Below are 11898 nucleotides of genomic sequence, written 5' to 3'. Positions count from 1 at the left end.
CACTAAGTTCATATTTCAGCAGGAATTGTACTTTTCCCTTCGTTATATGTATCTGATAGACACACAAATAAATCAGGATCTTTCAAGAGTTACTTAAACTATTTCATACTCAGTCTGTATCAGTCTTTGATCTCCCAAACATAATTTCACTGGTATGGGTTTCAGTGGAGGGTTTAAGTGACTCATGAGCTTTTTCAAAGGCTTTTCCATTCTGCCAAGAATAGATTTTTTGGGAAAAAAAACTAAATCTTTGTAATAAATGTGCATGCAAGTGTCCAAATTTACAGACACCAAGCATTTGGTCTTGGTTTGAGACATTGACAAGGTTACTTAGGCATTACTGTTTTTTCACCTGTTCAATGAAGCCTGCTTTGTAGAACAATGAATCTTGGAGGACTTGTTCCAGTTTGGAACTATGTGTAAGGATTTACTTACTCTATAACAAATCAGCTGTGCAATTCTATGAAGTGTCTCTTTAATGATATTGTAATCATGTTACTTACATGTCAGCAGTGCAGTAGAAGAAGCTTAATGAGACTGTTTTTGTAAAAGTCAGGCAGTCAGTCAAGACATTACTGTGATCTGTTATCTTCTGTTTTTTTTGGCTTGTTTTCAAGATCAATATGTTCAACATTTAACACATTCCAAGGGAAGGAAAATGAAGTGTGCACAGCAGCCACATGAACTCTATCCCCTTGACAATTATAAAGTATTATACAGTATTATACAGTGCACATTAGCTCACAAAAGTGTAGATACTTTTCTATCTTAGTCCTACTGGGAACAAAATTGTTTCTATTCATCCTGTTAAGAAAAATACAATATAATGACATGTTTATATGCATGCATCAAACCTACTGCTATCATCTATCATGTCTACCTAGACATAGCCAGCTCACTGTCTACAAAAACAACATACTTTGGGATGTTTGGACGTGAAGACATCCTCTTGGATTTGGACTTCTGTTCCCTTAATATTCTTAATGTATACCAGACAACATTTACAGGGTGATAATGGATTTACAGAAGTGCAATTTGAGACATATGTAGCATTACCCTTATCTCTACAACTGCTAGTCTGCTTGGGGGTGGGTGCTTCTCTTTTGTGTCCAGAGTGCACCTCTCAAGTAAGAAACCCTTCTTTCCTCTCACAGCTGCTATCGTATGGTTTTAATATATATGGTTGTTGTTTCTTAGCTTTTTATAATTTTTGATATTCATCAAATATAATATACTGTATATCAGTTACTTGGACAACTGCACAAAGAGCACAAACTGTCTTTTTGAATATTGCAATTTTTACTATAGCTACATGTAGATGTCGAAGAAATATATCTCTTCATACATCTCCCTGTCTGTCCAGGCATAATGTGCTGTGATAAACTATGCAGTGTATATTTGCATTGGAAATCTATTGACCCATAAATGGTTATGTGTGCGGATACCACTGGTACATCCTGGAAGTGCATCTGAAGTGCTCATTTGATTAATTCAAAATGTGACTACCAGGAAATTGACACAGCTCAGCTTATGTAGGCAGAATGGGATCAGAAGTATCAGTGTGGCTGAAAGATGCAAAGGAAATTAGGCAGGAAGTGGCGTGTTTGTATTTATGTAAAAGTTAAGAATCTCTCACAGAACTCAGTTCTTTACTCCACGGAAAACAAGTGTCAACACAAGACTAACTGTGCTCAGTCTGAGAAGGCCCTGAGGCTAAAAGCCAATAATCCACAGAAAATGAAAGCATCTTACATTTTTATGGGGTTATTTATTCAAAACAATCCCTTGACCTCATCTAGCCCCATCATCGGGTCAACATATGAATTCGTCCAATGTTCATTTTTTAACAAATACCTGTAAATATAATTACATTCTAATTAGCCTCAGCTGTACTTTTTACAGTTTATTGCTAATTAGCAAATGTCATTATGCTAACACATAATAATGCTAAATCCATTTTTTCAAATTGGATTTAGGATATTTCCGCTAATATAAAAAGTCACAAACTTTTCCCAGTTCAGTTATTCTTTCTAATTAAATCACAATTACATTTCCTCAAGCATAATACAAAAACTATTGCTTATTAACATTGACACTATGCTGAAATCAGTCCTGGGATGGCCCCTGCTTTAGCACCTACAGCTTGCCCTGGGGCCCCTTCCCATCTATCTCTCTCGCCTGTTAGCTCTGCATCATATCGCCGCTGTCCAGACACCAGGCAGGTTATTTTGGGCAATCCCTCTGACACCACTTTCTCCCTCTGTGCCGGGATAAAAGAGTTCATACTCCCCCTACTTTATATCCTTCCACCTGTTGGAGCTGTCCATCTCCTTGCTGACATGCCTGAACATAGAGCATCAGCAATACTTCTAATTACCGCAACCAAGGGTTGATGGACCTTGAGCCACATGTTACTGCTACCTTCACAGAGACTGCACATAAGAAATGACTTGATCTCCCAGGATGTTTAGCTGTGTTTACTTAAAAACATAAAAACACATATACTGAAATTTAGCTGCTTGTTATAGCTGTTTGTTGAGCTGGATGTTGGAGCTTTTTTAAATATTTAAATATTCATAGTCTATTGAATAAGTAAGTAGTCTTGTAAATCATTTGAATCTCAGAAGAAGTTTTAGGTGTTTCTAATGGCAGAAACAAACAACTGGTTGTTAGGCCTTTCTTTTACATAATATAGTCCCATCTGGTTGTGGTTACCTCTTGTAAAGAGCCAAACTCTTCTTAATAATGCGGTTGTTCGCTGAATCATTTTGTAATTCATGTTCTGGGCACTTTGGTGGAAATATCAGCAATTAATAGTTTCAAAATAAAGCTTTGATTGTTCTGAAGATGAAAACTCTTTTGTCTTTTTACAAAAGCCATATTGACATAACCAAATCCTTTCTGCTCCATGCTGTTAAAATGCCACTGCTGGTGAAAGCACATGGCTAGATTCAGTATGACTCAACAGAATGAGTACAAGTACTGCATTCAAAATCCTATTTAAGTAAAAATACATAAGTATTGTCAGCAAAATGTAATTAAAGTAGCAAAATACTCGTTCTACAGATAAATGACTTCATTGTTGGCACTGGTGCATCAAAAGTCCTATTTTCAGGTTCCAGCTGGTTGAGGTGGAGCTAATGATGACAACTTTATCAGCTGTTACTGTTGCATAGTTTGATCTATAGCAATGAATTGTATTTATATGCTCATTACATATTTTCTTATGTAAAGTCAGAATCTGAATTGCAACTAGTAACTATATAGTAGCTGTCACATTATTGACTGGAGTAAAAAGTATAATATTTGCCTCTGAAATGTAGTGGAGTAGACTACTTGAGTAAAGTAAATGCTTTGTCGTCGTGGAAGTGTAGCACCCACCCTCCGGGTCCCCCTCAGGTAAAAACTGTTAGTTCTGTCTGCACTGTTGCCGTTTTGTGCACTGTTCGCGCTGTTTGCATCGTTAGCTGCTTGCCATGTTGAGAACCATGTTGAGGCAATCCCTCAGTCGTAATTATGCTCTGAATTTTGCATTTTAGTAACTTTTTAAGTATAATACGTGAGTAAATGTAGTTACATTGCACCACTGTTTTTGGACAAAGCAGATCTCATTAGCAACCGGCTGAATGTAATAATGTGATACGCAGTTATAAATCCTTCAACACTTGTATTGCGGTAAATAATAACTCCTGTTTCTGCTCATATAAAAATTGGGGTTTAATTCCCCGTTCATTTTGGTTCACCCATTAAGATCCAGCTTTCCCACCCTATTAATGGTCATATTTGGCTAGAAAGGGAAAAGATACTTGCTATGCCTATACCACCATCTGTACTGTCCTTTACCGTCACTATAAACGTCAGGTTATCTGACACCTCTCCAGCACAAGATGGATGTCTCTCTTGTCCTCTTTGATGTCAACGCATCGACCAAACTGGGTCTGATGAGACAAACAAGTAAGCAAGAGACAGCTGCCTGTGCCTCCTGGGGATTCCATGACCCCTGTCCAGAGCCTATTATCACCTTATAGATGTTTCTGCAGGGCTTGAATCCCACCCTTACCCATCAAACCCTGTGTCAGCAGTAGGAGAGAAAGGTGGGGACACAAGTTGGATCTACTTGCTCAGGGGGTTAAATAGTAGCTCTTTTGAATAAGAGCCTGATGTGATTAGTGGACAAATAATGGGAGCCAAAAAGTAAAACAAATGGTACTCAGCTTTAAAAGTGTGCAGATATTTGAAACTAAATAGCAAAGACATTCTGTCCCTGATATGCTGCGTCTCTAAAACAACATTTAGTTACTTCGTTTTTCCTTCGTTCACCAATGAGAAGAGGTACAATTGTCTTTGACTAACATCTCTTTAAAAAATTGTCATATTTTCATAAAACTTGTTGAGCTTAAGAACAAATTGATGCTATTCAGGATTCATCAGGATTGTTGCTTTTCATTGTACACATGTTGATTTTATTCTATCTACTCCATTTAAATATTCTGTCATCTAGCTACAGAATAATGTTAACTGTTAAGGTAATGGCTAATTCTTTGTCTTCAGGGGAGTGCTTTCTTTTCTTCAGACCTCAGACTGTCCATCCCTTCTGTTCTAATATTCACTTTATTCAACTTTTAAAGTTGCCATTGGAATAAGCCTTTTTTCTGTTAGATCTATATTGTATTTCCTTTTTATTTCTTATATATTTACTTTATTTTTGCACTCTGAAGTGTAGAACCATAGATTGTATATAGTATACTGTAAGTCATTAGCTAAACATATACTGTATGATACCTTGTTTTTCTCTTGGTAATACTAGTATGTTATTAAGATGGAGAGTCAAGTTAGCAGCAATGCCCCTGTTTTATATTATAGGATCATGATCAAGCTACTAGATCTCCAATAAACACCAGAGCATGAAACAATATGTGTTTGGAACAAAGAGGCCTGTGTGTTTCAAAGCACATGTCAGGCACAAAATCCAAAAGAAAACTCCAGCTACTCTCACTGGGATTTATTTTTTCTCCAAACTAAATTACATACTGAACATAAAATAAGTCTCATGACTGGCATCATTATGAATTATTAGACATTATGCAATTACAATATCAGCCAGAAATGAGCTGAAAAAAAAAGCTTGGAGTTGCCCAACTCTTCTGTTGTGAGTCACTCATTGGTCACTCATTGGTTTTTCCCAGCAACCCATCACAGTAAAAAAACACATTCTAAGACAACTCCTGCATGTCCAAATTTCAGTTTCAGTAACTTAAGCTACCGCATGGAGCTCAAATTATATTCTCTTTGTTTCAAGAGATAGTTGCTTTGGTTTCTGTAACCAAACCTCCTCTGGCCTCAGATCAGGTCCTGCCAGAACATCCTCTCTTCTGTCTCCTCCCTAGACTCCCACTATCTCAATACATAATAAAAAACCACCAAAAGGAGAATGGACTGCCCACACTCCTTTCTCTAGTGATCAGTGTAACCCGCCAGGGATCTTCTTTCAACTAAATTTGGTTCTTAAGCCCCAACTTAGTCCGTGCCAGCGGCCGAGACCTAAATAGACTAGCCCATATGATGTAGCACAGCAGTCTCATGAAAGAGTAACTCTTCCTGTGCATGTTGCTCACACGCGCAGCCCGGCAGCTGGGTCAGTTGGAGTTACAGTACAGTCTACGTCAAGTGGGGGGTTGTTGGTTGGGGGGGATCAAGGTTTCCATGTATGAGGTTTTGATGAATCAGTACCTGGGGGACTTGGAAAATGTTGTGCTTAATTTGTAATCCAAATAGCTTACACGATTGATATGAACTGCCAAGCAGTGATACAGTCATTGGGGAGACTTTGGTGTCTTAATATTTCTCTCTAATGCAATTAGATTTATGATGGCTTCATTTGTAACTCAGCTTAGGAGAAAGGCACAGCAGGTGTTCAGGCCGTACAAACAGCCAATCATGGCTTATAAATGACAAGAAAGTGAACTTGGGGTCTAAGGCCACATGACGCCTCTTGTGGCATCTCCCCAAATACTTTGCAAACTGAGGAACTGGATCCAGTTTGTCGATTGCCCGCTGCTGCTTTACAGCTTCTCAAGTTTGATATTCTATCAGCTTACCGAGGGTTAGCGCAGAGAGCCTGGCTGTCTGGGCTCGAGGTGCTTATTATGCTCGAGGTGTACGAGGTGACTATGGCAACACGTTGGCAAGTCTGAGAACATTTTGCCACAGAGATACTATAAAGCAGATGTTGTGGTGGGTTTCAGCTCTTGTAGCAGCTGACATGTGAAAATTTCCATCCCACTCAGTGCTGACAAAAGACATTCAGGAGTGGATCACTTTGCACACTGTTAGCTCCAAATGATCTTGAATAAGCACAGATACAAGTGATCAGATTAAGATAGCAAGTGTCCTTTACTAAGTGGTAATGGCTTCCGCATCGGCCTTATCATTCAGTTCAGTTGCTTCCTCCACCTCTGGCAAGATATACAGCAAAGACGTTTCAATATAAACCTGAAATACAACAGCAGAGTTCTTTAGCTGGCAAGGGGATAGTTTGTGTGTGTGTGTGTGTGTGTGTGTGTGTGTGTGTGTGTGTGTGTGTGTGTGTGTGTGTGTGTGTGTGTGTGCGCGCAGGCAGTCTTCTACCCCACATGTATTTGTTTGTGTTTGTGAAATGCACATGGGACTTCATGGTGCATAAGGAAAAACACTTTTTCTTCAACCCAAAGGAGGAGTCCTCAAGGGCAGCTATGCGCATTTGATGGGCTTTGTTATGGAGAGCAGCTGAGGCTGTCACCTTCCCCCCGAGGCATCCAAGGCCTCCGTCTCAGTTTGTCTGCTACATCAATAAAAAACATTACAAGCTGCAGTCAACAGAGCTGCGTGACATGAGGGGTCGAAGAGCTTACCTATTTTCATACTCATGCGCACACACTTTTTTTTTTTACAAAGACACTAACACGGGTGCACTTGTGTGCTCGTACCTTCTATCTGTGGTCTTCCATGGATAAAATTAGTGCCTGTGCAAATCCACCCAACCTTTGCTGCCCCATCTTTCTGAGCTGTCACTCAATATAACTGTCTGTCATCGGTTTCACTTACAGTTAGTGTTCCAATGGATCACTGGCAACCTGAGAACTTAATCAGGAAACCGGCACCAGAGAAAGAGGCTCCAGATTCCATCATAAAACGTGCATATGGCATCCTGACACCTTGGAGACTTCATTGCTTGTTCCCTTTATCTTATTTTCACCTTGTGGTGGCCTAAGAGTTAATATAGCATGTTTAATTTACTTCTGCTGCAAAAACTCATGCATATAATAAAACTATAAATACAGTGCAAATAAACATATGTTAAGCTAATTTATTCAGAATTGTAGTTTCTTGCTTACTGTGAAGTATAAACGGGGTAGTGCACATCATATAAATTATATTTATTTGTTGCTCTTTTCCTGCTGGTATTTATGGGGCTACATTTTTTTCAAAGGTCATCTCCTTAGCTGTAACTTAATCCTAGCAATGAATGGATGGCATATTTTATGTCCTAGAGGTAGAGGCTCAGGGCGTAATGCCAGACCCTCGAGGTCACTCTTTCAACTGAGTAACGTAGTAAGTTGGACTCCACAGTTCAAATTCACGGATGTGAATAACAGCTTACTTAAACTACTGCCCTCCATATGTCCACAGACAAACATGCCGAACAGCCCATGTGGACTTGCTTACTTCTAAGAAAAAGACATTTTTTGACTTGAAAAGATTGCAAATTTTGTACAAAATGTGAAAATTATTATATTATCTAGGACCATTACATTTAATCAGATCATTAATGGCATTTATTGGTAAAAGAAGCGTTTTTATAGGAGCAAGAGTTATTACAGTCTCCGTTACCTTGAGTTTTTCTTCAATTAATGAAGTAAAACATATACTATGCCTGTTAGTTCATCAGCACTTGGATAGACTTTAGCTGATAATATGACTAAAAGCTGAAGACCGTACCCACTTTGTTCTGTTTAAGAATAACACTCCCTCTTGGAGTGACTTAAATTGAAAGGTTGGTTCATTAAGTGAAGGCAGATGCTTCCTGCAGGGTTTCTTATCAACTTGCATTACTACCAGTAGAAGGAACACAAGCATAAACAGCACAACGCATGTTTAAACTCTTACAAATAAAAACAATGAATTTCACACAATTAGATAAATACAAAAAAAAAATCAGCTCCATTTAACTAACTCCAAATAAGGCATTCAGGAAATGGAGAGCAACAGAGGAATGCTTTTGGAAGACCACAGTGAGTCACTTCTGGTCAAAAGAAAAGCACCCTGCCATACCACTTATGTTGAGACAGAAAACTGTCTGAAAGGTATGGTATATCTCTTTATCTGGTTCATGCTAAAAAAGTTGGGACTTTTTTTATACATTAAACATTTTAACATTTGCAGCCTGAATCTTTGGCTCTGAATTTGGCATGTCAACACCACAGAGACTCTCACACACTAGCCGTTGCCCTGAGCTTCTATTGTCGAGCCGCGTGGATCCATTTAGCTTGCGGCAGCAATGGCTATAACACTTGTGGCCAACTCGATGACTTTTTGAAAGCTTTGCCTGACAAGTCATGTTGTGTTTCGCCTCTTGTCTGGACACAAGATGCCTCTCACTGGCCCCGCGGCTATAAGAGTGGTGAACTGTTGGCCTTTAGAGCCTACAGTTGCTGACAGGACCCCAATTTTTCCCTCTCAACATGAAATGGACAAAAGAAGGTCAGACTGAAAGCCTCAACATATACCCAGTCATGATTGGGTCATCTTCAGTTGCCATGCAAATAGCAGACGGATGGGTTTTTATGTGCTTCTGAGATTTCTGTTGCCACACCAATGCAATGGAAGTGAATGGAATTGTGTGTTCCTCATAGCATTGAAATATAGCATTTTAAAAATTCTTCCAACTTCAGTGTCCTTGTTGCATCCGCTTTAGAGCACAATGCTTAGGATAATTAATTCACGTGATTTAAAAACGTATCACTAGGAAACAATACAATACAGGGCCCTGAAGGTCCACATGGGCTGGTGCCAGGAGGTAATTAAACTACTGACATAATTAATTGATGATGATTTCAAACAGGTCTAAGGCTAAGTAGGCTTCTGACAGTGGATCTCATGGTACAAGGTAAAAGTACTCTGTGGAGTTTTTTACCTTTAGTAGTGTATTGAGCAAGTGTTTTACGAATGGCGCCCATTTTGTAAGTTAGCAAACATGTATGTAACAAGTTTTAAAAAGGCTTTGGAAATGTGTTATTATTGAGGAAATTAATTCAACGTGTTTGTCATTTGCATTATGGTGAGTAACGCTGACTGTAAACAACATTATTTGTTTACAAGAAAACTCCACGGGGCACCTTTTTAAATGACTTCCTCTGATATCGGTGTCTCTTTCCAAAAGTGTGACTCACATCTCCAAGATGCATATTCAATTTCTTGCAGTCATCTTGTCTTTTTGTGGTGCAAAACATAATTGAAAAAACCTTGCTAAATTTGCATCGGGGTGCAACAATTTCAACAGTAATCTCATCTCATCTTCAACCGCTTATCTGGGATCGGGTCGCGGGGGCAACAGCTCCAGCAGGGGACCCCAAACTTCCCTTTCCCGAGCCACATCAGCCAGCTCTGACTGGGGGATCCCGAGGCGCTCCCAGGCCAGTTTGGAGATATAGTCTCTCCACCTGGTCCTGGGCCTCCCTCGGGGTCTCCTCCCAGCTGGTCGTGCCTGGAACACCTCCCTAGGGAGGCGCCCAGGTGGCATCCTTACCAGACGCCCGAACCACCTCAACTGGCTCCTTTCCACGCAAAGGAGCAGCGGCTCTACTCCGAGTCCCTCGCGGATGAAGTAAATGACCGTAATTTCTTTTACATTTATTTGTGACACACTCAATGTCAAACGGCTTTTATACATCATACAAATATGTACAAAACACATTATGTTCTTTGGATTATCCAGAGTGATTAGGAAATGACCTAGAAATTACCCAGAATCTGGGTAGATGCATCAAAACTATCTGCATAGCTAGAAACCACAAGTGGCAATGCATTTTTTGTAATTTGGGTGAACCAACCCTTTCATTTAACTTTAACATCACAAATCAGAGGCGCTTTAGAAAGTTGCTCTTTCTGCCTCGTGCATTTGAGCTCAAACTCATTGAGACTTTTTCCGCTCTCATTAATAGTCTTTGGTGTTGCTGTTCCATTTACTTTGGCTACGTGAATGTTGCATGTGGGCACTCGCTAAGGACGTGCTGTGACCTGAAGATAGAAGTGAGGTTTGTTTCAGCAGTGTAGACCTCAGCAGCTATTACACAACCAAAATAACGTGGAATGAATAGGAAGGTATATTCCAACTTAGCCTGCAATTTGCATATTTTAGGCTTGTCCCCCTCTTATGCTACTGCAGAAGATGAGTGGTCCACAGTTGTGAGGACAAGTTTGCTCTGTACAAAAACCCCTTTCAAGTCATACCCTTCTTTGAATATACAGTAACACAATCCTATTCAGGTACTGTCCAACAACCACAGCCTTCAACTGTTTCCTGCTGATCAATTCTACCAGTGCAGTAAAGCCTCTTTCTCAAAGGCATGTCAACAGTAGCGGGCTAAGAAGCGGAAAATTTTACTTATTCACATGCCTGCCCAGGCGTTTGCAGCCAGTTTAAAGATTAAAACCAGTGACCAGCTGGTCACAAGCCCACTTCTCAAAGTCAGAGGCCCTAATGTGATGCTGAGTGATTTGCAAGGATATGCCAGAGCACAACCTGCGACTGCAACCACGGACACGTTAGTTCCAGCTGATTGAATTTGTTGACTGATCACGTATGAGAAATCTCCTTGGAAGAGGTCCTCCGATACAGTCCCTATTTTGTGAAGCCTCTACAAAATGAATGAAACAAGAATGTGAAACTCCTGTGTTGATTATAAGTTAAATATTTTTGTCAATTGGGTGATCAAGTTGATATTTGGCTGGATAGTGCTGTATATTTATTTGTTTCTTAGAGTAACTGTTGTACTCCAACTCCTCTTAGCCTCATATGACCTTTTGTTGGCTGCTGCTGACAGAGATTTCAAACAAGGCGTTAGCTGTGGTTTGTAGTAACAGAAGGAAAACAATAAGTTAAATTAATGCCACATGACTGAGTGTTATGGTGGACGATCTGGTAGTGTGCATCTATGGCTGAATGGGTATGCAGAACATAATGTTCAATGACTTAAGATTCTGAGCAGCCAAGACCCCACATGCTCTCGAAGGATCAGTACTCATCGGTTGAAGAGCTTTAAAGGCACAAAACAGTGTGGTAATTCTGGTTATGTTGTACATCATTTTACCTAACAGGATTTTTGAAATGAAAACAAAATTCAGAGATGCAACAAAACAGTTATAAGGAGATGTAACCGTTCAGCTTGTTCACAAACATCAGCTGAGAGGAGTTTCTAAGTATCAAACGTGTTACCAAAATAGGATGACCAGACTTGTAATTGTTTTTCAGTGTGCTTAACCCCAGAGGAGACGCACTACCGTGCTCAGGAATAACAAATAATGAGTGAGGTCTGTGGGGAAATCATCATATCTGCAAACGTGTCACACTGTCCTTCACTCAGACACACACACACACACACCAAATACAGCAGGACCATAATGTTTGTTTGGATGGTGTCTCAGCAAGTACTTTTGTCATTATCATTATTAAGACATACAGTACATTAATGTTTTTGTTGGCTTGGTAATAAATAAGTATGACAGGGATCCATGCTTTTGTTTAACTGAAAATACTTTTGCATCAGCCTATTTTTCTTGAGGAAATACATTGAATCAAAATTTGTATTGCTCACTAGATAATTAAATATGCAGACAGATATAATCTAACAAATCCCAGTG

The sequence above is a fragment of the Cebidichthys violaceus genome, unplaced genomic scaffold (genome assembly GCF_023349555.1).
Source record: "Cebidichthys violaceus isolate CVI_PGR_0920_01 unplaced genomic scaffold, fCebVio1.0.p SCAF_7, whole genome shotgun sequence".
Classification (NCBI taxonomy): domain Eukaryota; kingdom Metazoa; phylum Chordata; class Actinopteri; order Perciformes; family Stichaeidae; genus Cebidichthys; species Cebidichthys violaceus.
Note: the sequence above shows the minus strand (reverse complement) of the source record.